Raw genomic sequence first — 27,382 nt, forward strand, 5'->3', positions numbered from 1 at the left:
TGTGGGGGTGAGAGAAAAAAGTATAATCTCTTTCTGAGGCATTACAAGTTCTCCATGTGTCATAGAGATTTCCCCTGAATAAAATGTTATAGATATCTGTGTTTTTTTCTTTTGGCTTGCTCCTACTCTTATCTAATTGAGGAGTCAGTACTTTATTGAAGTCCCCACATAGTATTAGGGAACCAAATTTATTATTCTCAATTCGTTTAAGTAGACGTTTGAGAAATCTGCCTTGATGCTTATTAGGAGCGTATAGTGAGACCAAGGTGTATTTCTCATTGTTAATGAGGCACTGTATGATTACAAACCTATCACATTTATCATAAGTTACTTGTATAAGTTGAAAGGCCAAAGAATTTTTGATAGCAATCAACGTCCCCTTTTTCTTGCCTAAGTTTGGGGTACAAAAAATATGGGGGAACTGTGCATTTTTAAGCCTGTGGGTGTCTTTCCCCAGGAGGTGTGTCTCTTGTGCACATAACACATCACATTTCAGCATTTTACATTCTTTCCACATGAGAGAGCGTTTGAATGGACTATTAAGGCCCTTCACATTCAAAGATGATATTTTAAAGACCATTATACCCTAAGAAAGATCGATACTGTGTACTCTTGTAGCATACCTGATCTCTAAATATCTCCCCTACGTGAGTAATATTATGTGAGTGAGGACCACTCATCTCCGTTATTCCCCGACAAGAAAGACTATATGTACATAACGTATTTTTCTTATCAATCAGTAGTGATACCTTGTAACATAAAAACCTGAGAACACATATGAAAATATGTTCAAATATATCTAGCCAACTCCTTGTAAAGATAGTTGGCCTCATGGGGGGGGGGGAAGAGACACAACACGTGTAACATAAGTGCCTTCCTAGCCCACATGGTTATTTAAAGGCACAGTACAGCCTGCAGCAATAAGATTATCAAAAAGAAAAAAAAAAGGATATCAGACAACACCGTGAGTTCCTTATTCTGGATTCAACAGGGAGTCCAAAATTCTTGCTGGGCCAATCTCCTCTATATTCAATCAGATTGAATTCAGGGATTCTTAGGAGATCCAACCTGTGTCCATTCCTGGGATAATACCGGTGGTTTCTTTTTCGCCATCATTTGATGATCTCGAGGCTGAAAGTCGGGAAACCATTTTGCTAGAAGAGACGCTGCTTCTTTGGGTGTGTGAAGGACATGGTTGGCTCCATTTTTCGTGATGAGGAGCTTGACCGGGTAACCCCATTTATAGGGAATTTCTTGGTCACGTAGATGCTTTGTGAAAGGCGCAAATTCTCTTCTGCGATTCATCGTGGTTGGTGATAAATCTGCGTACAACGAGATGCCCACAAACCGCTCAGGGATGTCGTTATTTTTAAACGCCGACTTCAAGATGGCCTCTTTTGTTTGATAAAAATGAATTCTTGCCAGAACATCTCTCGGCGTTGTTTGCGGTAGATGTTTGGGTTTTGGCAATCTGTGTACTCTATCAATCATCAAATCTCTTTGATCCGCCTCTGGGATTAAAGCAGTAAAATAATCAATCAGGAACTCTCTGAGTTGCGCTGGCGTGATGGATTCCGGTATACCGCGGAAACGAATGTTGTTCCTTCTGGAGCGGTCTTCCAAGTCAGCCAATTTTAATTTTACTGCTAGCATGTCTTCATCTGTCTCATTTTGAGCGTCCACCAAAGTATTAAAAGCAGAGGAAAATTCATCCATTTTTGTTTCAAGATGAGCTGTGCGATCACCAATATCTCTAATGTCTTTAGACAGTGTGGTAAAGGCAGTTTGGAAATCGTTTTGCATGGATGTCCTTAATTCTGACAATAGACTCCTCATATTAGATAAGGTGATGGCTGATTCATCAGACGGGCTGCTTTCCCTAGATTTCCCCAGATTGGGCACACTAGGAGGGAGAGAGACTGACCTGAAATCCAGTGCATACAGCTTGTCTGGTGTGCTTGAAGATCCTTCCACACTTGGACTGCCTGCTGTGCAATGTGCTGCCTGGGAGAGGATAGGAGCTCCTAGGACCGGAGCGTTTTCCTGCAGAGTGTGGCCGGCGCCATTTTGTGAGTTTCCTGCCGGGGGATAGAAGGACGTGAGTTTAACCGGGGCAGCCGGTTTAGATCTTCCTCTCACCATCCCTGCTGCTTTGTGGCTACTTCAGGAGTCTCCGGGTATATTTTTGTGTCGGTATCCGACCTTTAAGGGTGGTTATGAGCCGCTTTATCTGAGGCTAGGAGAGGAGCTCAGACTTATGTGACCGCTCTCCTCGGCATCCGGACACACCCCGATTGGTTGTTATTATACGAAAAACATACACCCTTTCTAAATGTTAAACTCGCACCAACTCTTGAGCTAGCACCTGGATGCTACCTTGATTAAAAGTTTTGTGGTAACATCACGTTTAACCAGAGGCCTATATCCTTCATACCAAGCTTAAAGTGTAGCTAAACATTTGACAAACTTCTGACATGTCGTAGTGACATGTCAGAAGTTTGGATTGGTGGGGGTCCGAGCACTGAGACCCCCACTAATCGCTAGAACGAAGCAGCTGAAGTGCTCGTGTGAGCGCTTAGCCGCTTCGTGTCTGTTCGGCTATTTCCGGAAAAAAATGTATCTGTGTACGGACTCAATAAAATGTCTATGAGCCCGTACACCGATACATCGGCTTTCCGGAAAAAGCAGAACAGACACAAAGCAGACACGCAATCTTGCTGTGAATGACAGCACAGCGTGATCTCACGAGATCACGCTGTGCTGTGTGAGTAAGTCCCACAGAAACTTTACCAAAGTGTCGGGAGTGTGAATAGGCATTGAATCCTGGCTGGAGGCAATATCTATTCACTCTCAAGACACAGTAAAGTTACTGTGGGTGCATGTGACAGCACAGCGTGATCTCGCGAGATCACACTGTGCTGTGAGTACAGATGGACATGAAAGGAGAGACGTGTATGACACTGATTGGTCAGTGTCATACACTTCTCTTTATAATGCCCACTTGGTCAAAAGTTAAAAAACGCCCAGTTGGGCATTAACAAACTAATTACCATAAATCTAAAATTATTCATAACTTGCTCAAAAATTATCATTTTTCAAAATAAAAACCACTGTTGTTATCTACATTACAGCGCCTATCAGATCAGGTAAGGGATAGGGCATTTATAAACTGGTGACAGAGCCTCTTTAAGACTTGGATGAACTGCCATTTTCTGGCGGAATGACTCGTCATAAAAGAACCATGCCATTCCGACAAAAGTTCCGTAAGCCTCCAAAACTGCATCCAGATGCTGAAAGAGCCCACATCTATCAGGACATTTCTCTCCAAGAACACTTGAATATATGCAATATGCCTGTAACCAATTAAAGATTGACCTCAGCATTAACCGCCGTCTCTCAATCTCCTCTGCTCTGTCGTCCGTCTTTTTATACTGCTTTACATCCTTAACATTAGGAAGCAATGACATATCAATATATTCATTACGCCATATTTTCTCTTTAACCCCTTCCCGACAATTGTCGTATACAAATGTCATGGAAAGCCAGTGCTTCCCGCAAATTGCCGAATCCATACGACAAATGGATGGCACGGGCTCAGAAGCTGAGTCTGTGCCATCATCCCCCAGTGTCAGCTGTATGTTACAGCTGACACCCTGCTGTAATGGCGTGGACCGAAGTTAGCTCCGATCCCTGCCATTAACCCCTTAAATGCAATGGTCAAAAGCGACTGCTGCATTTACGGCGTTTGTAGCCAATCGACCACCCCAGTGAAAAAATCGCCAGGGTGCCGATGGCTGCAATGGCAACTAGAGGCCTAACACTGGCCTCCCGGTCTGCCTAGTATGGAAGCCCCCTAGGTCTCACCTCGAGGAGTGGCCTAAAAGGCTTCCGGTACCGATGGGAAGATGGCACAGGCTCAGAAGCTGAGCCTGCATCATCAGTGGTGGGTGTCAGCTGTATGTTGTATCGCTGCGTTCGTAACAGCCTGAACTATAAAAATATTATGTTATTTATCCTGCGCGGTGAACGCCTAAAAAAACAAAACTAAAAAACAATGCCAGAATTGCAGTTTTCTGGTCACCTTGCCTTACAAAAATCAGAATAAAAAGTGATAAAAAAGTTGCATGTATCCAAAAAATGGTACTTATAAAAACTATAGTTAGTCTCGCAAAAAACGAGCCCTCATACAGCTCCGTCGATGAAAAAATGGAAACGTTATGGCTCTCAGAAGATGGCGACAGAAAAAATACATTCCTTTTACAAAAGTAATTTTATTGTGCAAAAAGTTGAAAAACATAAAAAAGCGCCATAAATTTGATATCGCCAGGATCGTAATGACCCGCGACAAGTTAACATGTAATTTATAACGCATGGTGAAAGCTGTATAAAAAACAAAACCAAAAAAACTATGCCAGAATTGCTGTTTTTTGGTCACCTTGCCACCCAAAAAGAGTATAGAAAAAGATAAAAAAGTTGCACGTACCCAAAACGAAGAGGCGATTTATCAAGGCCCTAAAATTAGGGAACCAGGAAGGGGAGGGCCCAAACATATCTGCTGGAAGCGAGGGTGCCCGCATTATACCAGGACAACACTTCCCAACAAAATTCCCCACACTGAAAAGGTGCGGTATGTGTACCAAACAAGGGATAAGAATTTACACCATTTATCAGTGCGACACTGGATTGCTTCACAGCGTTACACACATCTATGGATTATTTTATTGTTTTTTTTACCCCATTATTATACCACCTGATTATGCCCTGATGTACTGTGCCCAGCTTACATATACCCCCACATTAAAAACTGAAATACCAGTAATACTCCAAACAAAACTACTACAAACCAAAATCCGTGCTTAAAAATCCAAATGGCACTGCCTCTCTTCTGAGCCCTACACTATGCCCAAACAGCAGTTTACTTCCACATATATGGCATCGCAATACCCGGGAGAAACCTTTTAAAAGATGTTGGGGTGTGTCTCTCTAGTGGCACAAGCTGGGCACAACATATTAGCCACTGAAATGGCATATCTAGGGGAAAATTGCAATTTTTACTTTGCACCATCCACAGCGCATTCATTTATGGAAAAGACCTGTGGGGTGAAAATGCTCACTACACCCCTCAATAAATGCCTTGAGGGGGTGTAGTTTGCAAAATGGGTTCACTTCTCAGGGGTTCCTTTTATTATTTCACGTCAGAGCCTCTGCAATTGTGAACCAATACTTTATATGTCGCCAAATTAGGCCTCAATTTCGCATGGTACTCCTTCTCTCCTGAGCAGTGTTGAATGTCCAGGCAAAATATTAGGGCCATAGGAAATAACAGCATAATAATTAGAGAGCTGTCTTTTTATGGTGGCATAACCTGGGCACCACATATTGGCATATTTCTGGAAAAATTGCCATTTTCACTCTGCAACATCGAGTGTACACTAATTTATGGAAAACAGGTGGGGGGTTAACATCCTCACTACACCACTAGGTGAATACCTTGAGGGGTGTAGTTTCCAAAATGAGGTCACTTCTGGGGTGGGGGGGGTTCCAGTGTTTTGGTCGTACAGGGGCTTTGGAATAGCGACATGGTCTCAAGAAACCAATGCAGCAAAATCTGCGCACTAAAAGCCAAATGGTATTCCTTCCCTTCTGAACCCTACCGTGTGCCCAAATAGCAGTTTATGACCACATATGAGGTATTTCCGTACTCTGGAGACATTGCTTTATAAACGTTGGGGGGCTTTTTTTCTTTATTCCTTGTGGAAATTGTTTTTTTTTTTAGCTAAAACGACAACTTATTGGAAAAAATTTACTTTTTTCATTTTCACGTCCAAATTCTAGTAAAATCTATGAAACACCTGTGGGGTCAAAATGCTCACTACACACCTAGATGAATTCCTTGTGGGGTGTAGTTTCCAAAATGGGGTCTTTTTTAGGGTGTTTACTTTGTTTTGGCATCACAAGACCTCTTCAAACCTGACATGGTGCCTAAAATATAATCTAATAAAAAGAAGGCCCCAAAATCCTCATTGCTTCTGAGGCCTGTGGTTCAGTCCATTAGCACACTAGGGTCTCATGCGGGATATTTCTCAAAACTGCAGAATCTGGGCAATAAATATTGAGTTGCGTTTGTGTTACAGAAAAAAAAAAGGATTAGAAATGAATTTCTGCACAAAAAAAAAATGAAATTAGTAAATGTTACCCCTACATTGCTTTAATTCTTGTGAAACGCCTAAAGTGTTAAGAAACTTTCTAAATGCTGTTTTGAATACTTTGAGGGGTGCAGTTTTTAAAATGGGGTGATTTTTGGGGGTTTGTATTGTTTGGGCCCATCAAAGCCACTTTACAACTGAACTGGTCCCTGAAAAAAATCGTCTTTTGGGAAATTCTTGAAAATGTAAGAAATTTCTGCTAAAGTTCTAAGCCTTGTAACGTCCTAGAAAAAATAAAATGATGTTAAAAAAACAATGCAAATATAAAGTAGTGTGAAGGATGATTTATTTGCTTATATTCTCTGTATGAAATTACATTGTGAATTATCAAGCAGGATGCCGAATTACTAAGATATGTATTATGTGAAAGTGATGATAATGTTTAAATGATTTAGTTTCGTGCAGCAGCCATCTTGTCTGGAGTTCCCATTTTGGTTTTATTGTAGTGAATAGGAAAGTCATTGTTCCTTTAATACAAGTAATGTTGATTTCGTATGTTTTATCTTTGACCTTGGTTCCCATGCGAAGATGGACAGGCAGGGAGATGGGAGGATGGCAAGTATGCGTGAGGGAAGGTCTCCCCCATCTCCACGAGAATATTCTGTCCAAGAGAGAGATAAGACACCTGTAAACATAATGTGTGAAGTATTATAATGATGTATCTGGGATGTATTTTATTGTATGCTTTTTACTGAATAACAAATATTGTTACATTGTCTCTGATTGGTTTACCTCAAGCCTACACCCCTTCTGAATTTCAGTTTAACAGTTTGAGTTTGGTAATAAATCCTTCAGAGGAGCATTTTGAACATTTCAGCATGTCTGTGTGTTTTCTTCTCCTCTCTCGATATATATCGGTGAAATATCCTAATTAGGATACTGACTAATGGAGTCTGGCCTTGAGAGTCTATTTGGACTCGTATAAATTTCAGTCTAATATTTTTTGAGCGATGGATTTCCTCGACAGTAATGGTGCCGATAAAACCCAGGAAGATTGCACGTCTGATAAGCTGTCACTGGAGAGGTCTGGCTTTGCATCTGTGAATTACAAAAAACCGCGGTAGGTAAGGAGCTTATTCTTACACCATTCACACATGTATTGCGTAAGCCTTGGAATCTAGCTGTCAGACGTCACTTCTTTATGGACGAGGCTCCTTAGTCAGAACGGGTTGAAAGATGGATCCAAAAAGGTATGTTGAAGCTTTTTGTGTGATGAAGGATTGCAGGTGTGTACGTGATCTTAAACTGTTGATATGAAAGACATGAGAGAATTTTTGCCAGCAATTATATTGTTAACCAGGAAAATTGTAAGACCTCCGCCTTTGGAATGCAGTGACGTAGCGCATGGCGGAGAGAAGTCGTAACTCACATGTGAAGTATTTGAAATGAAAAGATTGTAGTCTGGACTGTGAGGAAAAAACAAAACTTCTGCTTGCTGCTTTGTTTTAGCGTAATTTGTTATTTAGTTGTGTAAAATTGTTGAGGATTAATAGTTGATCTGTTACCCGTTTGTCTGGGATTATAGTTGGGAGGTACTGACTGGTATTGGCTCAGACCCATAGACAGTTGGATAGTTGTGAGTAATATCATGTAGTACCACAGGGGCTTCAATGGTTAAGTCCTGATAATGTAGAATCCAGTGCAAGGAGAAGCAATTGTGTCTATATTGAATTTGCACTCAATACCATTACCCAGTGCAACAGGGAAAACTTTGAATACTGTATTAGAAAATCATTTATATTTTCCTAACGCATTGCCAGACAGTGATATTGTGTGTAAGGGTCCATAAACCAGTTGCATGCATTGCCAGACTGGCATAAGGTGGGAATCAGTACAGACTGATTTCTAGCACATGATAATCCGGCATATACACTTTGATGTAAAATAACATCCAAGTAATTAAGTCTGTAGTAGTATAACATCAGACCGCTGGATTGAATACCGTTGTAATATAACATCCTGTATTCAATGAATGACCCTGACACTTATCCCAGGTGCCACCTGTGTCGTAGTAGTAATTACAGTGAAGAACATTGGTATTGGATCAGACCCATAGCCCGTAAAGAAATTATCACCAACATACATAACAGCCCCCTAAACTACAACCCACAAAGTGAACGACTGAGCGGGGTGGATAATATATATATGTTACCAAATATAATTTGCATGTGAAACCATTGCAAAGTGCTAGAGGAAAGAGTTTGGGATATATGCTACATCACAGGCTGTATGAACTGAAAGACACACCCCGGCAGCAAGTGTTCTGCATAAGTGAAGTGACCAACACCTGCTTGAATCAATGGAGGTTCATGAATGTCGATTGTGTTGAAGAATTTGCTCTTGTAATTGTTGATTGGCAGCATTTTGTCTGTTCTTGATGTTCAATACAGTGAGGGATCAGAGGTTCCTACTGCTAGAATGTCTGGAGGAACGACTTTTGATATCGTATTGGTAAGACAGTCTAGGAGATAGACTGGTCTGAGATATCTGTTGGCAAACGTGGCGTAGCCTGTTTGCCTGGATGTGGGGGATTTACCGGAAATCACCCTACTGCTCTCCGACCATGGGGTCAGGAGGAAGTTGGACAAAGATGCTTTGGGGCACTGGTCCCGGCCAACATTAGAATGAGCAAAAGGAGCTGGGGCTTTAATTGTAAAGTATGTGAAGGCAAAATAACACACTGTAAAAAAAATTGTTGAAGAGGCTGGCAGCCGTAAGAAGGATGTTTGCATGTGATCAGGTGATTACAGGTAGTTACAAGTAAGATGATGTGAGAAAGAACAATTTAAATACAGGTGTAAATTTTCATTGGAAGAGTGAAGAAAACGGAGTGTGATCTGTGTGATGTGTGTAATGTAACATGTCTGAAGTTTGAAACTAATGGCCACAATAAAAGCAGAACTATATTGTATGTTTCCTATTTTTAACAGCAGTAATGTCTAAAAATGTTAGTGTTTTGTGTATGGGGTTAAAATCAGTTCCACTTTTTTAATTTTTTATGCAACGTGTCTTATCTTCGCTCACGCGCAGTCGTCTGTAACTACACCAAGCGAGAAAAATATTACAGCCGGCTGGATCTGTTTGTAAAAAGATAAAAGCTATACTGCAGATTAATGTGTTATAATGTGATAAGATTTAATGTTGGAATGTTTTGATGTTGATTCAAATGAATTAAAATACAGATATTGTGAGACACGGGGTTTTGAAAATGTATGTGCCCCCTCTGTTCCCTATTCTTATGTACAGCTTATTGGTTTGCAGTAATTAATATTACCAGATATATTATTTTCTGTGTTATTGAATAACTAATTACATTTGTCTTGTTTTTTTGTTTTCACACATGAGGCACGTGCTATGGTGCTGCCTAAATGTTATTTTTGAAAATGTGAGATGTTTTACAGGTAAATGGTTGCAGGTTATTTTAAAGATAAAATGTATTTTTGTCAGGAGAAAGTAATCTTTTTTGTTCCAGGCTGTTGTGTATTACAGGGGGTTAAGTTAGTGCCCCCCCCCCCCGATAGAGTGCCTAATTTTATTATGTTGATATGTAGTTTTGAACCCTGCTACATTACTTTCGCAGAGTCCAAATAGGAGGGAATGTTGAAGGGACTGATCAGGTAGTTTTGTTTTGTGTTTTATTTTGTTTTGAATTAATGAATTTGGTTCTAGGAGGTCTACAAAATGTGTATGAGCTTCAAGGAGTAACCCAGATTAAATGTGTATGACAGTAACCTACATTTTGAGGTTTTTCTGTGTAGATGGTTCCAGATCCTTCCAGAACGGTGAATATGGCACTGGGTATGCTGTGCTGTAGTCTCCACCCAATATGAGGTATTGTGTAAGAGACCATTCCCCTCCAGCAAATTTACACAGGAGGCAGAGGTGACGTCACTCACAGATGAGTCTTTACAGATTTAGATGGGGAGAAGGCAAAACAAAAAAATTTTTGAATATTGTTTATTTTATGCCAGATTTCAGTAACATATTTTGTTTGTTTTTGTATTAATCAGGTGTGTACAGGATCTGGTGGGTGGGATTTACAAGTGTTCTGGATCATCAGATAAATGTGGAACAATAAAACTCCACCCTTTTGAAATGTTCTATCTATATGTGACATGGGTTTCCAATGTAAATTTGTAATGTAGACATACTTTATCATATACAGCATGTGTAGAACAGGATACGAGGCACAAGGTAAATTACCCAGAAACCACTCTCACCTTCTTGTTCAACTCAAGGAGCGGAGCTGGAGGTGCTCGCTGAGGCTGTAACCTGGCAGAAGGTAAGACGGCCGACATTTACACTGACTCTAGGTACGCTTTTGGCATCGCCCACAATTATGGGCCCATTGGTAGTAGGAACTTTATTGGATCATCGGGTAAGCCAATTGAGAGAGCAAGAGAAAATAGACCTGACAATAAGGGTATGTGCAGCCAGGTATCAGTAAATTGGCTTGTCCCTGGATACAATAATGCCACCACTAGGTTTGTAGCAGCCGGCATGATGTGCGCACGGCATGACATAGGTAAAACAGCAAAGGTACCTGTGAAAAGTGCAGCCCGGCCAGATTAACAGTCCCAGCGACTGCAGACCATACAACTACCCGAGGTAGAAGTGTATGGCAATGTGCTCGTGTGTGTAGATCTGTTCTCAGGGGGGCCTAAAGCCCGGACTGTATTTTCCCCACTGCAGACGTTGTGTGTAAGTGACAGGGGAACAATGTTATCCCAAGTATTGACCTGATGTTTGTACAATAAGATATCAGCAGTTCTCTAGATGTTATTCCAAAGTTAGTTTGTTTAATAATTGTATTTAAGAAGTGTTGTGGGAATATTAAATACTGAAGTTAAGTTTTATGTAAAGTTCTGGATCAGCCTTAGCATTGGACTATTAGAGTCATGCGTCAGATAAAAGGTACAGAAGTGGAATATTCCCATTTGAAAACATTTTTAGTTATTTGTTTTTTGTCGTTGTTATTGTGAAAGGAAAATTCTGTGCAGTGTGTGTGTGTGTGTGTGTATATATATATATATATAAATATATATATATATATATATATATGTATATATATATATATATATATATATATATATATATATATATATATATATATATATATATAAAGAAGAAAAATGAGTTTGCATGTATCATTTCTAGTTATTGCTCAATGTGAACGTTTGATGTAAGGATGTTATTTGTTAATGTTTTTCTTCAAATTAATTATTTGATTAAGATCAATTAATGTTCATACAATGAAAAAGCTTGTTCTCCACAGGAAGAGTCCAACTGGGAGCGGAAGGCGTGAGAACCAGATTCTAACAGAATGTGGACGGATAAGGGAAGATGAACCGGTAACCCTCAAGGCACTCTTGATGGCACTTGCATTGATGGTGTATGACCTCACATATGCCCCAAGACTGCAAGGATCGATTTGGTAAGATCTAATTGGTATGTCCCAGGCTTTACAGCTGTTGCTGCTAAATTCTGTTAGAGCTGTTTGATTTGCCTACAGAACAGTCCTGGCAGACCGGTGCCAACCTTATCATACCTGCCTCCCACAAAGAGAACAGACCTTGAGAGGCCTTCCCATGCAATACAAATTAGAGTAAGAAAAATTGGTTTGCGACATTTGTCAGATAAACATGTGGAATCTGTGTATATTTTGGTGAGCTGGAGATGTTCCAGGCAATCAGCTCAGATCAAGGTACAAATCCTGCTGGAAAGTGTGACACCAAGTGCAAATGATATGTACCCAATAATTACACATCTTCTAGGTGCCCTGTCCATTGGAACAGAGAAGTTTTTCTTATATAAAAGGTGTTTGTTTGATTTAGTTTAAGGGCCTGACATTGTTATTGTATGTACTTAGAACAACTTTTATAGTACGTAGATGTTATCACCAGATTAGTAACAATTGACAAGGGTTGGAGTTCCCCAGCAAGTGCCAGTAAACATGAACTAAAAGATTTTTAATACGATGAACTCCATCACTGAGGTGCGGCAGGCGCAGCCGGAGCCAGTACAACGCGTTTGTCATGAACTGACGGCAGTGTCACAATTCCAAGCAGCCGCCCAGACAAGTAACTTACCGGAGGAAGAAGACAGATGAGCGGAGGGTTTGTGGGTCATAATAACACTCCACTAATCCGCCTACGGGGGATCTCACACCAGGCTCACAGCATGAGGTGTTGTGTACAGCCCGGTCACGTAAACTAAAAGAGACGGGGTCTGAAAGATGAGAAGGACCAAACCAAGTCCTGATGACATCAGCAAAATTCAAAGTAAGGACCAAAGACCTGAGTGAATCCGTCAGCAGTATCAAGTGTTCTAATCAGAAGACAGGAGAAGAAGAGGACGATGATGTACAGGACTTGTCAATACACTGGTGCGACCCCATACCCTAACCGGACATTGGTGATGGCATCATATTAGTTGTGGCCCTATTGATATATTGTTTGAGTTTCATAATCATAATATATAATTTCTGTAATTTAATATGAGAAAAAGGGGGGTTTGTGAAGGATGATTTATTTGCTTATATTCTCTGTATGAAATTACATTGTGAATTATCAAGCAGGATGCCGAATTACTAAGATATGTATTATGTGAAAGTGATGATAATGTTTAAATGATTTAGTTTCGTGCAGCAGCCATCTTGTCTGGAGTTCCCATTTTGGTTTTATTGTAGTGAATAGGAAAGTAATTGTTCCTTTAATACAAGTAATGTTGATTTCGTATGTTTTATCTTTGACCTTGGTTCCCATGCGAAGATGGACAGGCAGGGAGATGGGAGGATGGCAAGTATGCGTGAGGGAAGGTCTCCCCCATCTCCACGAGAATATTCTGTCCAAGAGAGAGATAAGACACCTGTAAACATAATGTGTGAAGAATTATAATGATGTATCTGGGATGTATTTTATTGTATGCTTTTTACTGAATAACAAATATTGTTACATTGTCTCTGATTGGTTTACCCCAAGCCTACACCCCTTCTGAATTTCAGTTTAACAGTTTGAGTTTGGTAATAAATCCTTCAGAGGAGCATTTTGAACATTTCAGCGTGTCTGTGTGTTTTCTTCTCCTCTCTCGATATATATCGGTGAAATATCCTAATTAGGATACTGACTAATGGAGTCTGGCCTTGAGAGTCTATTTGGACTCGTATAAATTTCAGTCTAATATATTTTGAGCGATGGATTTCCACGACAGTAGACATATGGGGGATGTTAATTAGCAACTATTTTGTGTGGTATAACTATCTGTCTTAGGCCTCATTTACATGAGCGTGTGCGTTTTGCGCGTGAATAAAATGCAGCGTATTGCGCGCGTTGGCATTGCGTTTGCACTGCGTATACGCAGCGTTGTTGCATTTTAAACGCGTGCACGACTAGCGTTTGCAACGCGCGTAAAAAATGCAGAGGGGATTAATGCGAGGCCAGCCTACAAATAGGCCAGCTGGCCCAACCCCTGCTTGCTGGGAGAAGCAGGTTTAGCACCTTAATTTCCGCCTCTGCTGAAACCCCAGTTTGTGTTTCTCCATTGAAGTTGGAGTTGGCTTTGCACCGCACACTTATGCCTTCTCAGTCGCTGGCACGTGTGCTTCTTGCCTGGATGATCTCACGTAGTTTTGGGGAGCGTCGACCCATGCTGCAGCACCAGACGCCTGTAAGATGTCGCATTTGGGTTCATCCACTTGTGGCCCAACGTACTACGAAAGGCCATTTCCATAGCCTGTATGAGGACTTACGACGGCATCCTGAAAAATTTAGAGCCTTCTGCCGCATGTCTGTGGGCACATTTGACCTTCTGCTTGAGCAGATTCGCTCTGGTCTCACCTACAAGAATACCAACATGAGACGCTGCATTTCGCCAGAGGAACGTCTGCTTGTGACCTTGAGGTATGTGTGCAGTTGCTATTATTTAGTCAATGACGCTGTCTGTTTTACCAGCCCCCCCCCCCTAACATGTGTTGTGGCTTTCTTCTTCTTTCTCTTTGATTTATAGATTTCTGGCCACAGGCAATAGTTATCATTCGTTACATTTTGAATTTCTTTTGGGAGTGACCACCATTTCGTTCATTGTCACATCCACCTGTGTCGTGTTGTGGCAGAGGTTAAAGACCACGGTCATGCCTCAGCCCACGACAGAACAGTGGCTAAGAATTTCAGAGGGATTTCTTAGAGCAAGTGAATTTCCAAATTGCATTGGTGCCCTAGACGGCAAACACATTAGTGCGAGAAAGCCCCCACGCAGTGGCTCGCAATACTATAACTACAAACTGTTTTTTTCCATGGTATTGTTGGCCTTGGCGGACACAAATTATTGTCTCACTATTGTTGACATCGGCTCGTATGGAAGCTCGGCAGATGCCAGCATATTCCGTTCATCAAGAATGGGGAAGCGGCTCGTGAATAATCGACTGGCGGTGCCGGAACCTTCCATCCTCCCTGGCTCCAGCGGACCCCCAATCCCGTATGTCATCGTGGCGGATGAGGGGTTTGCCCTGACAAGGCAAGTCATGCGTCCTTTTGCGAGAAGGGGCTTGGATGACCGTCGGCGCATGTTCAACCTCCACCTAGGCCGAGCTCGTCGATGTGTGGAATGTGCCTTTGGCATTATGTCGAACAGGTGGCGTGTCTTTCTGACGACAATGCAATTGTCCATGCAGAATGTCACACGTGTTATACAAGCGTGTGTCGTTCTGCATAACTTCTGCCACATTAATGATGCTACCTTTGATGCAGAATATATCCTAACACATGCAGGCAGCAGCCACACTGTCCCGGTTATTCCTCTCGGCCGATCTCTCTCATCCGGCCTTCGAGTGCGGGATACTTTTGCGGCATATTTCGAGTGCCCATCAGGAGCCGCACTGTGGGGGCGTGATGACCTTTGAAGGCTTGTCTGTTGTTTGGAGGATTCACTACACACGTCACATGTGGCCAGGGTTTTTTGAAGTTTTTTGGGTTCGGGTTGGGTTAGGGACTCGCAAAACATGAGGACCCTTGACGCGGGTTGCGAGCTTACATCTGTCGGGGTTTGAGCAGGACCTTTGACATTTGGCTACATGCTTTCTGGAGATAGAATGATGGGCGGCCAAAAGTTAGGCAAGTCCAAGTGGAAGTGTACTTAGTGTGCTTCGGGGCCCATGACTGCACCCAAACGTTCTCACCTCTTGCAAACAATGTCAAACCCTAAAACCTCATAACACGTGTGCATGCATTGGGGCCAAAGGCCAGAAGTGTGTGAGGGTATAGACCAACGAAATGTGGGGCAAAGATTGTGTTGAGGGGTGTGAAATAAAAACAACACGCAATCGAAACAATCAACATCCATGTTTTTTATGTGTTCGTATATCACACTACGGAAACATGGTGTGGCCAGTAAAATAAACAAACACATAGTATCAACAAAAGAACACCAACATGGTGTAACCAACATTATAGAGGACGAGTTGCCATCCCTTAATAAAACAAATTGGCCGCCCAACTATCACGACACCAACACACTCACAGGTGTTGGTAGTGGTGGCCCGGGGAGGAATACGCGGGCATTTCAGCACCACTATGCTGGACCTGGAGCTGCGGAGGTTGTTCCTCGCCAGCATAGTGGTGCTGATGTTGTCCGTGATACGTTGGGGCAGGGAAGTGGGGAGCCATAGGGCGCATATAGGGGTGCGGCCGGGCCATCTGGGTGGCTGGATGGTATGTTGCCGGCAATTGGGGCGTGGTGGCCGGCATGGCAAATCCGCGCCACTGCTCTATGGCCGTGAAGCAGTGGTTTGGATTGTGGGGGGGTGTGGAGGCGTCGATCAAGGTTATAGCCGGGCCATGCGATCCATAGGGACCAGGCGGAGTAGGGGAACTATGCTGCGGCCAAAGAAGTCGTTGCCGTCCTCATCCGCGGCTCGGCGTAGAAATTCCAGTACCCGGCTATCAACTTGGCCACCGGCGGAGGGCTGTGGAGCACGGCGCCGGCGAGTTGGGGCACGCACGGGGCGCTCCTCAGCCGGAGAGGCGACGGCCCGTGCAGACTGGACAGGGGCGGGGTCCAGGGGTGTCGGCTCCGGGCTAAGGGGCAGGACATGGGCAGCAGGAGGTTGCGGCAGAGACTCTCCGATGTCCGTGTCCTCAGCTGTGTCCTCCAAATTGTCTGTGATTCTATAATGGGAAAACTGCGTAAGAACAGAATATAGAACAATGCCCACAACAACACGATGGCAAAGAGGACATGGGCGAACACACATTAGACACATGCAAAAGCAGAATCTCTTACGTGCGCATCTCCATGATGTCCTTCAAGAACATCAATTGTTTAGTATACATGTAGGGGCGCTTACGCGAGCCCCCATCTCCGCTGCATCCCTTTTCCCCCATTTCTCTCCTGAATTGGTCACGGCAGCTCCGCCACCGTGTTTTTATATCTTGGACTGTTGGAGGAAAAACAAATATAACGCCATAAGAACTCTGCCCTGTCACTAAAATGAGGGGCCCTACCCTGCCAATGACATGGTACACGGTGATGCGCCTGCTCCACAAAAGGTCATTGGGCAATTGCGCGGAAGACACATACAGGGCCTCAGTTCTTCAATAGGGATGACATTGCATTGCAGGAAAAAACATGGTACTCACCCAACCGACTGCGGTCCCTGGTTCGGCCACTCTCCCATTCCTCTCCAAACAGCTCCTTTGCTACCTCCTCCCAGGCGTCCTCCTTGACCGTGCGGTCGTGGTACGCCTCCGCGCGAGTGTCCCAAATAGCCCCATGGCCCTGGACCAGGGTGATGAGGCGCTCCACGTCAATCCCACGCGGCATGGCAGCAGATCTCAGGGGAGTAATACATTTCTCTGTCAACAGGATTGCCCACTCGCAGTGAAAACGCAAGCACTTCCTGGTTTTTGTTTGCTTTGTCCAGCTTTATAAACTCTTTTTCATGGACATAACAAGTGATGCGTGAAATTCGCGCATGCAACGCAGGAGCGTCCGTGTGTCATGCGTGTTTTTCACGCACCCATTGACTTCAATGGGTGCGTGATGCGTGAAAAACGCACGATTATAGAACATGTCGTGAGTTTTACGCAACGCACTCGCGCTGCGCAAAAATCACGCATTGTCTGCACTGCCTCATAGAGTAATATAGGTGCGTACGACACGCGTGAAAAGCACGCGCGTCGCACGCGCGTATTTTACGCTCGTGTAAATGAGGCCTTACAAACAGGTACATTTACATTTTTAAAAATGCTAATTTTGGCATTTTTTTGCCAAATTTTGGCATTTTTTACAATTAAATACTGAATTCGACCAAATTTGACCAGTAACAAAGTCCAATGTGTCACGAGAAAACAATCTCGCTTGGATAGGTAAAAGCATTCCAAAGTTATTATCATATAAAGTGACACGTCAGATTTGAAAAATGAGGCTCCGTCAGGAAGGTCAAAAGTGGCTGCAGCAGGAAGGGGTTAACTCATTGACCAGTCTATTTTAAACCTTAATGACCAAGGTATTTTTTAAGTTTTTCCATCGTCGCATTCAAAGAGCTATAACTGTTTCATTTTGCCTCGACATAGCTGTATAAGGACTTGTTTTTTGCAGGACAAGTTGTATTTTTTAATAGCATCATTTTGGGGTACATATAATTTAATGATTAACATTTAACAACTTTTTTTGGGGGTAATAGAAAAAAACCAAGCAATATCGCCACTTTTTTTGCGTCCTTAATTTACGCCATTTACCGTGTCGTCTAAATAACATAATCATTTTATTCAGCGGGTCGTTACGATTGCGATGATGCCAAATTGATATAGTTTTCTTATGTTTTACTACTTTTACACATTAAAAACACAGTTTTATTCAAAATTATTTGTTTTTGTGTCTCTATATTTGAAGAGCCATAACTTTTTGGGCATGCCCCCACATGGCGCATTTCCTCCGCAACTGTCCGCATCAATGCCGCACCTAATCCGGGTTGCGGATTACGGCTGCGGATCTGCCCAAAATGTGCAGTAAATTGATGCGGACTAGCTGCTGCGGACTGCGGAAAAAGTGCTTCCCTTCTCTCTATCAGTGCAGGATAGAGAGAAGGGACAGCACTTTCCCTAGTGAAAGTAAACGAATTTCATACTTACCGGCCGTTGTCTTGGTGATGCGCCCCTCTTTCGACATCCAGCCCTACCTCCCTGGATGACGCGGCAGTCCATGTGACCGCTGCAGCCTGTGATTGGCTGCAGCCGTCACTTAGACTGAAACGTCATCCTGGGAAGCTGGACTGGAGACAGAAGCAGGGAGTTCTCGGTAAGTATGAACTTCTATTTTTTTACAGGTTGCTGTATATTGGGATCGGTAGTCACTATCCAGGGTGCAGAAACAGTTACTGCCGATCGCTTAACTCTTTCAGCACCCTGGACAGTGACTATTTACTGACGTCTCCTAGCAACGCTCCCGTAATTCCGGGAGCCCCATTGACTTCCTCAGTCTGGCTGTAGACCTAGAAATACATAGGTCCAGCCAGAATGAAGAAATGTCATGTTAAAAAAGCAAGACGCATCCGCAGCACACATAACATGTGCATGACAGCTGCGGACTTCATTGCGGAATTTAGAATCTCCATTGAAGTCAATGGAGAAATTCCGCCATGAGTCCGCAACCAGTCCGCCACTGCTCCGCAACAGACAGAGCATGCTGCGGACACCAAATTCCGCTCCGCAGCCTATGCTCCGCAGCGGAATTTTACGCATCGTCTAAACGAACACTTCTAAATTTAAGTGGAAGTCAATGGAGAAACGGCTCCGCTGCGGATTAACGCTGCGGAGTGTCCGCAGCGGAATTCATGTGAAATTCCGCCACGTGTGAACCCAGCCTTTTAGTTTTCCGCCGATGCAGCTGTATGAGGGCTTTTTTTTGCGGGACGACTAGTAGTTTTTATCGGTACCATTTTGATTTACATGCGACTTTTTATCACTTTTTATCACATTTTTTTGAAGGCAGGATGAACAGAAAACAGCAATTCTGGCATTGTTTTTTATTTCATTTTTTACGGCGTTCGCCGAGCGGGTTAAATAACATAATAGCTTTATAGTTGGGGTCGTTACGGATGCAGCGATACCAAATATGTGTAAATTTTTTACTTTTTATTTTTCATAAAAAAAGCATTTTGTAAGGGGAAAAAGTGGGTTTTTCATTTTTTTTTCTTCTGGGTTTTTATTTATTTAACTTTATTAAACGTTTTTATTAGTCCCACTAGGGGACTTCACTATGCGACCATCCAATCACTTTTATAATACAAAGTAATACTTCTGTATTGCTGTGTATTATTGCCTGTCAGTGTAAAACTAACATGCATCTGCTAGCAGGCATTAACTAGGGGCAGACCTTTCTAAGGCCCCCTGGCTGCCATGGAAAGCACCGACACCCTGCGATCACATAGCAGGGTGCTGGTGGGGTGAGAGAGGGAGCCCCCTCCCTCCAAAACCACTTAGATGCGACGCTCGCTATTGAGCGCCGTATCCAAGGGGTTAAACGGGCGGATTTCGATCGGCTTGCTCAAACAGCACTGCTTCAAGTCCTCAGCTATCGGAGGTAGCTGAGAGCAGGGAGTTTTAACTGCTCTCGGTGGTGCAGATTTATTCTGATGCAGCGCCGTGAAAAGGCGTGTGCATCTGAATAAAGCCCGTTAGTGGCCTCCGTGAAAAGGCGTATTGGCGGTCACTAACGGGTTAATACTGGCTGATAAGTGAAAACCAAAAGGCGACATTTCACATGGCAATGTTTCCTTAAAACAGACCTCAAGTACACCCAGGAGTCTGACTGCTGGTACAGGGTTAGATAAAGTATCACTATTAACCGTTGTGGCCCACCCTGAATTCACTTTGGTTACAGGCAAATTACCTGACACATTTTTAACACTCAGGCTATTAACCAACTTTTCCAAAGAATTAATAACAAAACCCAGTCTGTTCAACCCATAGGCTTGCTGCTGTCCATCCATGAGACTGCACAGGACACCACCCTTCTTGCTGGGCTGGCCATCTCTTCCAACGATAATGTAGCATGCATGTTGTCACTAATGGAGAACTCCGCTGCGCTGAAGAAACTGGCCGCTCCTTCACAAGCGTTGAAATCCCCGTTGAAACTGGCGCCACGCTCACATCCTCTGGTGCGTCACCCTGAAGAACATCATCCCTAAAAGGGACTTCACGCAGGTTCGCCCTCTGAGTTCTCTCGCTCACCTGTCTTGAAGAGCTGCTCCTACTTCTAGACCCACCCCAATAGGAGAAGGTGAATAAGTCACCATTCTCCTCCTAGCCCCCCACTTGAACTCATCAAACTAACCCCACATTGTTCCCCAGCACTTCTACTTCTAGTGCTTCTTCTATCTTCTTGGCTGGTTGCCGATGCTGCAATTCTGTCTCCCGCCTCTAGATGGCGTTGGTCCCCTAAGCACTGACTCCATCTTGGACTCTTGTGAAGAAAATCTAAGACCCCCATGCACATGACCGTAAAAAATCTCCGTAATTGTGGACCGTAATACGGTCCGCAATTACAAACCCGTTCGGTTCTATTGGCCGTGGCCATCTTTCCGTATCGCTACGGATATGTGTCCGTGCCGTAGAACTGTACCACAAAGGATAGAACATTTTCTATCTTTGGCGTTTTAACGGGTCGTGCTCCCATACTTTGTATAGGAGCACAGCCCGAAAATGCCGTGTGCGATTACGGGCACAGCCGAGTGCATGAGGCCTAACTCCTGTGGTGACTGGCCTGCTTCTTCCCTGTTCTGAGGTCATTTCTGCAAAGAGCTCACCCCAGGAAAACCGATCCTATTTAACACGGATTGGCTGTCCTGGGGGGAGCAAATCACCATCTAGCACGCCAGAACTCCCCAATCCCAGTACTCGGAACTCAGCTGCACCTAATGCAATCACTGCCCGATGCTACCTGTGCTGGGCAGATTAACCCTAAACACTCTCAGCAGCCGCTCTTAAGCGCGACTGCTGAGCAACTTAACCCTTGCCTCACTCAAGCGGCCGCTCATAATGCGGTACCGCTTAAGAGAATACCATATACTGAACTGCAGGGCCGCTACTAAAGCGGTACCTCTGCCCTCATACAAGCCCCAGGCGGCCACACATCCCATAGGTGCCCTATTTCTGTTTGCTCAGTGAGCCGCCATTATTACTGTACTGCAGAAATAGCAAAAGGTCCAAACTAGACAGGGATAAGGTGAGACTTTGTCAGGTCCGTATTTCAGGGTGGCTTCCGTCCCCTGTTATTTCACACCGAATAACCACCTCTGTAAATTGAAAGCTGAAGGCATGCCTGGAAAGAAGTACACCACACAGACAAATGTTGGTAGGCATCTTTCCCTCAGTCAGCCAGGAGGAAGACTGCCCTTTATTCAGAACAAAGAAACACACAGAGAAAAGACACATGCCCCTCCCTAGAGATGTGGGACTTGCTTAAGTCCCATTGGCTCCTCAGCTGTAAGTTCTCCTGTACATTCTTCTGCACACTCCTCTTTGCATTCCAGGGGGCGGTGTCTTCCATAGGCGTGTTATGCAGGCTCTTTGTGCTCCATGAATCCAATCTCTTTGTGTAATATACTGAATATATATATATATATATATATATATATATATATATATATATGGATAATATTTTTCAAAAAATATACATGGTAATGATCCCTGACAACTTCAATCCGACTTCATAACAGATGTTGTCATTTTCACTGTTTTCATGGTTCTCCTTAGTGCAAAAAATACATATCTACAAAAAAATAACAAAGTAAATTAAAATCACAACCATTGATTGGGCACTTTATCTTAGTAATGATATATCTGTGATCACATCGCTAGGATCATACACAGGAAACCCATAGTTAAATATATACCAGTCATCCTAAACTCCCTTTTTGTTCCTTTCGGTTCTAAAGTATCTAATTCATAGATCCTTTTAAATTAATTTCTTCAGAGCCTTTTCTCTGTCTCCCCCTCTCCTCATTGGTAACACTCTATCTATGATTTTGAAACGCAACTGAGAGACGTTGTGTTTGTACTTCATAAAATGGTCAGGAATTGTTAGCTCATTTTGTTGATTTCTAATTGTATATTTGTGCTGACTCATTCGTGCCTGACACTCCTGGGTTGTCTCACCAACACACAAAAGGCCACATGGGCACTGAATAACATACACCACAAAACTAGATTGACATGTAAAAAATTGTATTGCCATATATCTTACCTGTTCTAGGGTGCAAAAAATTATCGCCCCTAATCATGGTATTATAACTGCAACATTCTAGGCTAGGAAAATATCCCTTTCTACTTATATTCCTTTTATTACTTTGAGAACCTATATCTGCCTATACCAATCGCTCTCTCAGATTCTCAGGTCTCCTATAGGCCATCATAGGTGGATGCGGATACTCTGCCACTCCTGACAATGTATCCCTTAATATGGACCAATGCTCTCTGAGAATATTAACTATCTTACCACAAATCGGTGCATAAGTTGATGCAAATGGAATTATTTTTTGTGTGTTCTTTAACTTTTTAGCTTTAAGTAAATCACAGCATTCCAGTTTTTAACCTTATCAAATGCCCTCTCTAAGATAGGAATAGGATGTAACGTCCATGGCCGCGGGCCGTCGGGTTTACTAACCTCCCGACGCCCGCAGCCATGGATCCGTGAGCGCTGGTCCCTGTCTCCTTCCTAGGAGACGCCAGCGCTCACTTCCGCTCCGTCCTGCTGTGTCCCGTAGGATGCGCGCGCGCTCGCGCACGGCCTTAAAGGGCCAGCGCGCGCGCAAATGATTTCGTCATCATCATCATCTGCCCTGATTTCCTGGTCTATAAGAAGGCCCCAGGCCTTCTGATCCCTGCCTGAGCGTTGTTAGTCTATCCCAGTCTGTCTCGCAATAGTCCCTTAAGTGTCTCCCGTTCCAGCTGTTACCCGTGCCCTGTTACCGTTCCTGTATTCCGTATTGTTCCCAGTGTTGGAGTAGTGTCGTCTGCCACGTCCAGTGTCTTCTGCCACGTCCAGTGTCTTCTGCCACGTCCAGTGTCTTCTGCCACGTCAAGTGTCTTCTGCCACGTCAAGTGTCGCCTGCCACGTCAAGTGTCGCCTGCCACGTCAAGCGTCCTCTGCCACGTCCAGTGTCTTCCGCTTCATCAGATACTGCCCACCACGTCTGGCGCCACCTGCCGCACCAGCCTCCATCTGTGCTGAAGCCACAGCCACCTTCCGGACTATTTCAGGTACCCAAGCATTACTGTCTGCCATTGACTTTCGCATAGACTGTGACCTGGTCAGCTGCCTCCCCGCTACGGCGGAGCGGCCTAGTGGGTCCACATACCCTGTGTCCGTGACATAGGATAATTTGTTCTAAAAATATATCACACATAGTTCTTAACCTCTCATCTGTAATATCTTCATCTGCCACATCCCTTCTGACTCTCAATAGCTGACTATATGGGAGGGATTCTCAAGATGGATCCTGAGAAAGTGAAGGCTGTCCTGGAGTGGCCACGTCCCCAAGGCTTAAGGGCCATACAGCGGTTCCTGGGATTCGCCAATTTCTACCGGCAGTTTATTCCTAACTTCTCTTCTCTGACGTCTCCCATCTCGACCCTTACCAAGAAGGGTGTGAACGCCAAAGTGTGGACTCCAGAGGCAGAGTCCGCATTTATTAGCCTCAAGAGAGCCTTCACTTCAGCCTCGATCCTCCATCATCCTGACGTATCTCGGCAGTTCTCACTGGAAGTGGACGCTTCCTCTATCGGTGCAGGTGCACTTCTGTTCCAGAGGAGCTCCAAAGGAAAGGCAGTAGTATGTGGCTACTACTCAAGACTGTTTTCTTCTGCTGAGCGCAATTACTCCATTGGAGATCTGGAGCTGCTGGCCATCAAATTGGCTCTGGAGGAGTGGAGACATCTTCTGGAGGGAGCTGCTCACCCCATCCTGATCTTCACCAACCACAAGAACCTCACTTACCTTCAGTCCGCTCAAAGACTTAATCCTCGTCAAGCCAGGTGGTCGCTGTTCTTCACCCGTTTTCTGTTTGTGCTCCACTACCGTCCCGCGGACAAGAATGTGAGGGCCAATGCCCTGTCCAGATCGTTTGAGACGGAAGACACGGTGGAGTCCCTTCAGACCATCTTAGACCCGTCCTGCATTGTCACTGCTAATCCTCTGCAGGTTAGAGACATCCCTCCTGGGAGGACTTTTGTTCGGTTGGCAGACAGGAGAAGAATTCTCCGCTGGGGACACAGTTCTAAACTTGCTGGGCACGCCGGTGTCCGTAAAACCCGAGACCTGATTGCTCGTCACTTTTGGTGGTCCACGCTACCTAAGGATGTTCTGGACTTTGTCTCTTCTTGCACGGTGTGTGCCTCTAACAAAGTGACTCACTCCAAGCCTGCCGGTCTGCTTCAACCTCTGTCTGTACCCAATGCCCCCTGGCAGCAGATTGCGATGGACTTCGTCACAGACCTTCCCCCCTCAGCAGGATGTAACACTGTCTGGGTGGTGGTGGACCGGTTCTCTAAGATGGCTCATTTTATCCCGCTGACCGGCCTACCTTCTGCTCCTCGTCTGGCAAGTCTCTTCATTCAGCACATCTTCCGCTTGCATGGCTTGCCTCTTCACATTGTGTCCGACCGGGGGGTTCAGTTTACCTCAAGGTTCTGGAGAGCCCTCTGTAAACTCCTGGATGTGAGATTGGACTTTTCCTCTGCCTATCACCCCCAGTCCAATGGGCAAGTTGAGAGGATCAACCAGATCATGGAGAATTATCTCCGCCACTTCATCTCTTCACAGCACGATAACTGGGTACAGCTTCTAACATGGGCCGAATTTTCTTACAACAACCACACAAGTGAGTCCACCACTTCCACTCCGTTTCACATCGTGTACAGTCAACATCCCAGAGTCCCTCTTCCTGTGTCGACTTCATCTCAGGTTCCCGCTGCTGACTCTGCATATGGGGACTTCCTGCAAATCTCGCAACAGACCCGGTCCTCTATTTTGCTGGCAGTAGATCGCATGAAGCGAAAGGCAGATACTAAGAGAAGAGAGCCGCCTCAGTATCTTCCGGGGACTAAAGTCTGGCTGTCCTCTCTGAACATTCGCTTGAAGGTGCCCTCATACAAGTTCGCTCCCAGGTTCCTTGGACCATTCGAGGTCCTGCAGCAGATCAACCCTGTCGCCTACAAGCTTCGGCTGCCTTCTACCCTCAGGATTCCCAACTCCTTCCAGGTCTCCCTCCTGAAGCCTGTGATCCTAAACCGCTATTCCAAGACTCCCAGCCCTGCGGTTGCTCCCAGCGGCTCCTCGGACATCTTTGAGGTCAAGGAGATCTTGGACACCAAGAGAGTGAGAGGAAAGACCTTTTACTTGGTGGATTGGAGGGGGTTTGGTCCCGAAGAGAGGTCCTGGGAGCCAGAGGAGAACCTCAATGCCCCTACTCTTATAAAGAAGTTTCTCTCTCGCTCCGGTCCCAAGAAGAGGGGGCGTAAGAGGGGGATACTGTAATGTCCGTGGCTGCGGGCTGTCAGCTCCAGCCTCCCGCTGACAGCCGCAGCCACGAGTCGGCAAGCGCTGGCCCCAGCCTCCTCCTCTGGAGACGCCAGCGCTTGCATCCACTCACCTCCGCTGGAGCCCGCCGACCTTTGACCCGTGAGTACCCTGGGCTATAAGAGGGGTCCAGCCCCCTAGTTCGATGCCTGAGCATTGTTAGTTTTCCCAGTCTGTCTTGCAAATGGTCCCTTAGTGTTTCCCGTTCCTGTTGTTACCCGTACCTTGTTCCCCGTTCCTGTTTCCCGTGCTTTGCCCTAGTATCAAGTCGTGCCACGTCCTGTGTCATCTGCCACATCCAGAGGAATCTGCCACGTCCTGTGTCATCTGCCACGTCAGGAGGAATCCGCCACGTCCTGTGTCATCTGCCACGTCTGGAGGAATCCGCCACGTCCTGTGTCATCTGCCACGTCTGGAGGAATCCGCCACGTCCTGTGTCATCTGCCACGTCCAGAGGAATCCGCCACGTCCTGTGTTATATGCCACGTCCGGAAGAATCCGCCACGTCTTGCGCAACTTGCGGCTCTTGTGTCATCCGCCACGTTTGGCGCCATCTGCTGCACCCATCTCATCTGTGCCAGAGCTGCGGCCACCATCTGGACTATTCAGGTACCCTTGTGCGGGACATTGTATTTCTGGGGTGTCCTGTTGTTTGGCCAGCTGCCTCCCCGCTGCGGCGGTACGGCCTAGTGGGTCCACTAACCCGCTCCGTGACAATAGGTTCCAGTGCTAGATTAAATAATAGTGGCTACAGGGGGCATCCCTGACGGGTCCCTTTATGCAATTGAAAGGGAGCCGACAGGAATCCTGAGGAATAAACGCGAGCTTGGGGATTATTGTAAACACCCTTCAAGAAGATCCGAAAGGCTCCCTGGACATTCATCTTATCCAGCACCATCCCCAGCCATTCCCACTGTATGTTATCAAAAGCTTTCTCTGCGTCAAGCAATAAGAGTGCCGGCCGGGTACCTGGCTGGGGATCATGCCTGAATGTTTCTAGCACCGTCAACACCTTACACAGATTAGTCACTGCTGCCCTACCCTTTACAAAGCCCACTTGGGATTTTCCCACCAATGTGGGTAGATATATAGCCAAACGATTAGCTGAAATCTTGGTGAGTAATTTCTGGTCTTGGTCTATCAGTGATATGGGACGATATGACCCCGGGTCAAGAGGATCCTTCCCCTTCTTGGGTAATACCTTTATATGTGCTATTTTGGCCTCTGCTGGGAAAGTACCGGTCCTTAGTAAAATATTATAATATTCCACCAAGATAGGGCTAACTTCCTCTCTTAGGGATTTAAAAATTCTCCCGTAAACCCATCTGGCCCCGGGGCCTTTCCGTTAGCTAAGGTCTTAATGGTGCTCTTGATTTCCTCCAATGTAACATCTGCGCTCAGATAGTCGTTCTGCTCCTGAGTGAGCCCAGGCAAATTTACCTTCTCCCTACCTTTTTGGGGGTCTATGTGCGTGCCTGAGTAAAGGGCTTGGTAATACTTATGCAAAATAGTGTTTATTTTTTTTGGATCTGATGTAGGAATTCCGTTGGTATCGTTAAGTGTTAAAATGTGCGACGGTGCATACCTCCCCTTCGCTAGCCATG

Source organism: Rhinoderma darwinii, chromosome 5 (assembly GCF_050947455.1).
Source record: "Rhinoderma darwinii isolate aRhiDar2 chromosome 5, aRhiDar2.hap1, whole genome shotgun sequence".
Taxonomy (NCBI): Eukaryota; Metazoa; Chordata; class Amphibia; order Anura; family Rhinodermatidae; genus Rhinoderma; species Rhinoderma darwinii.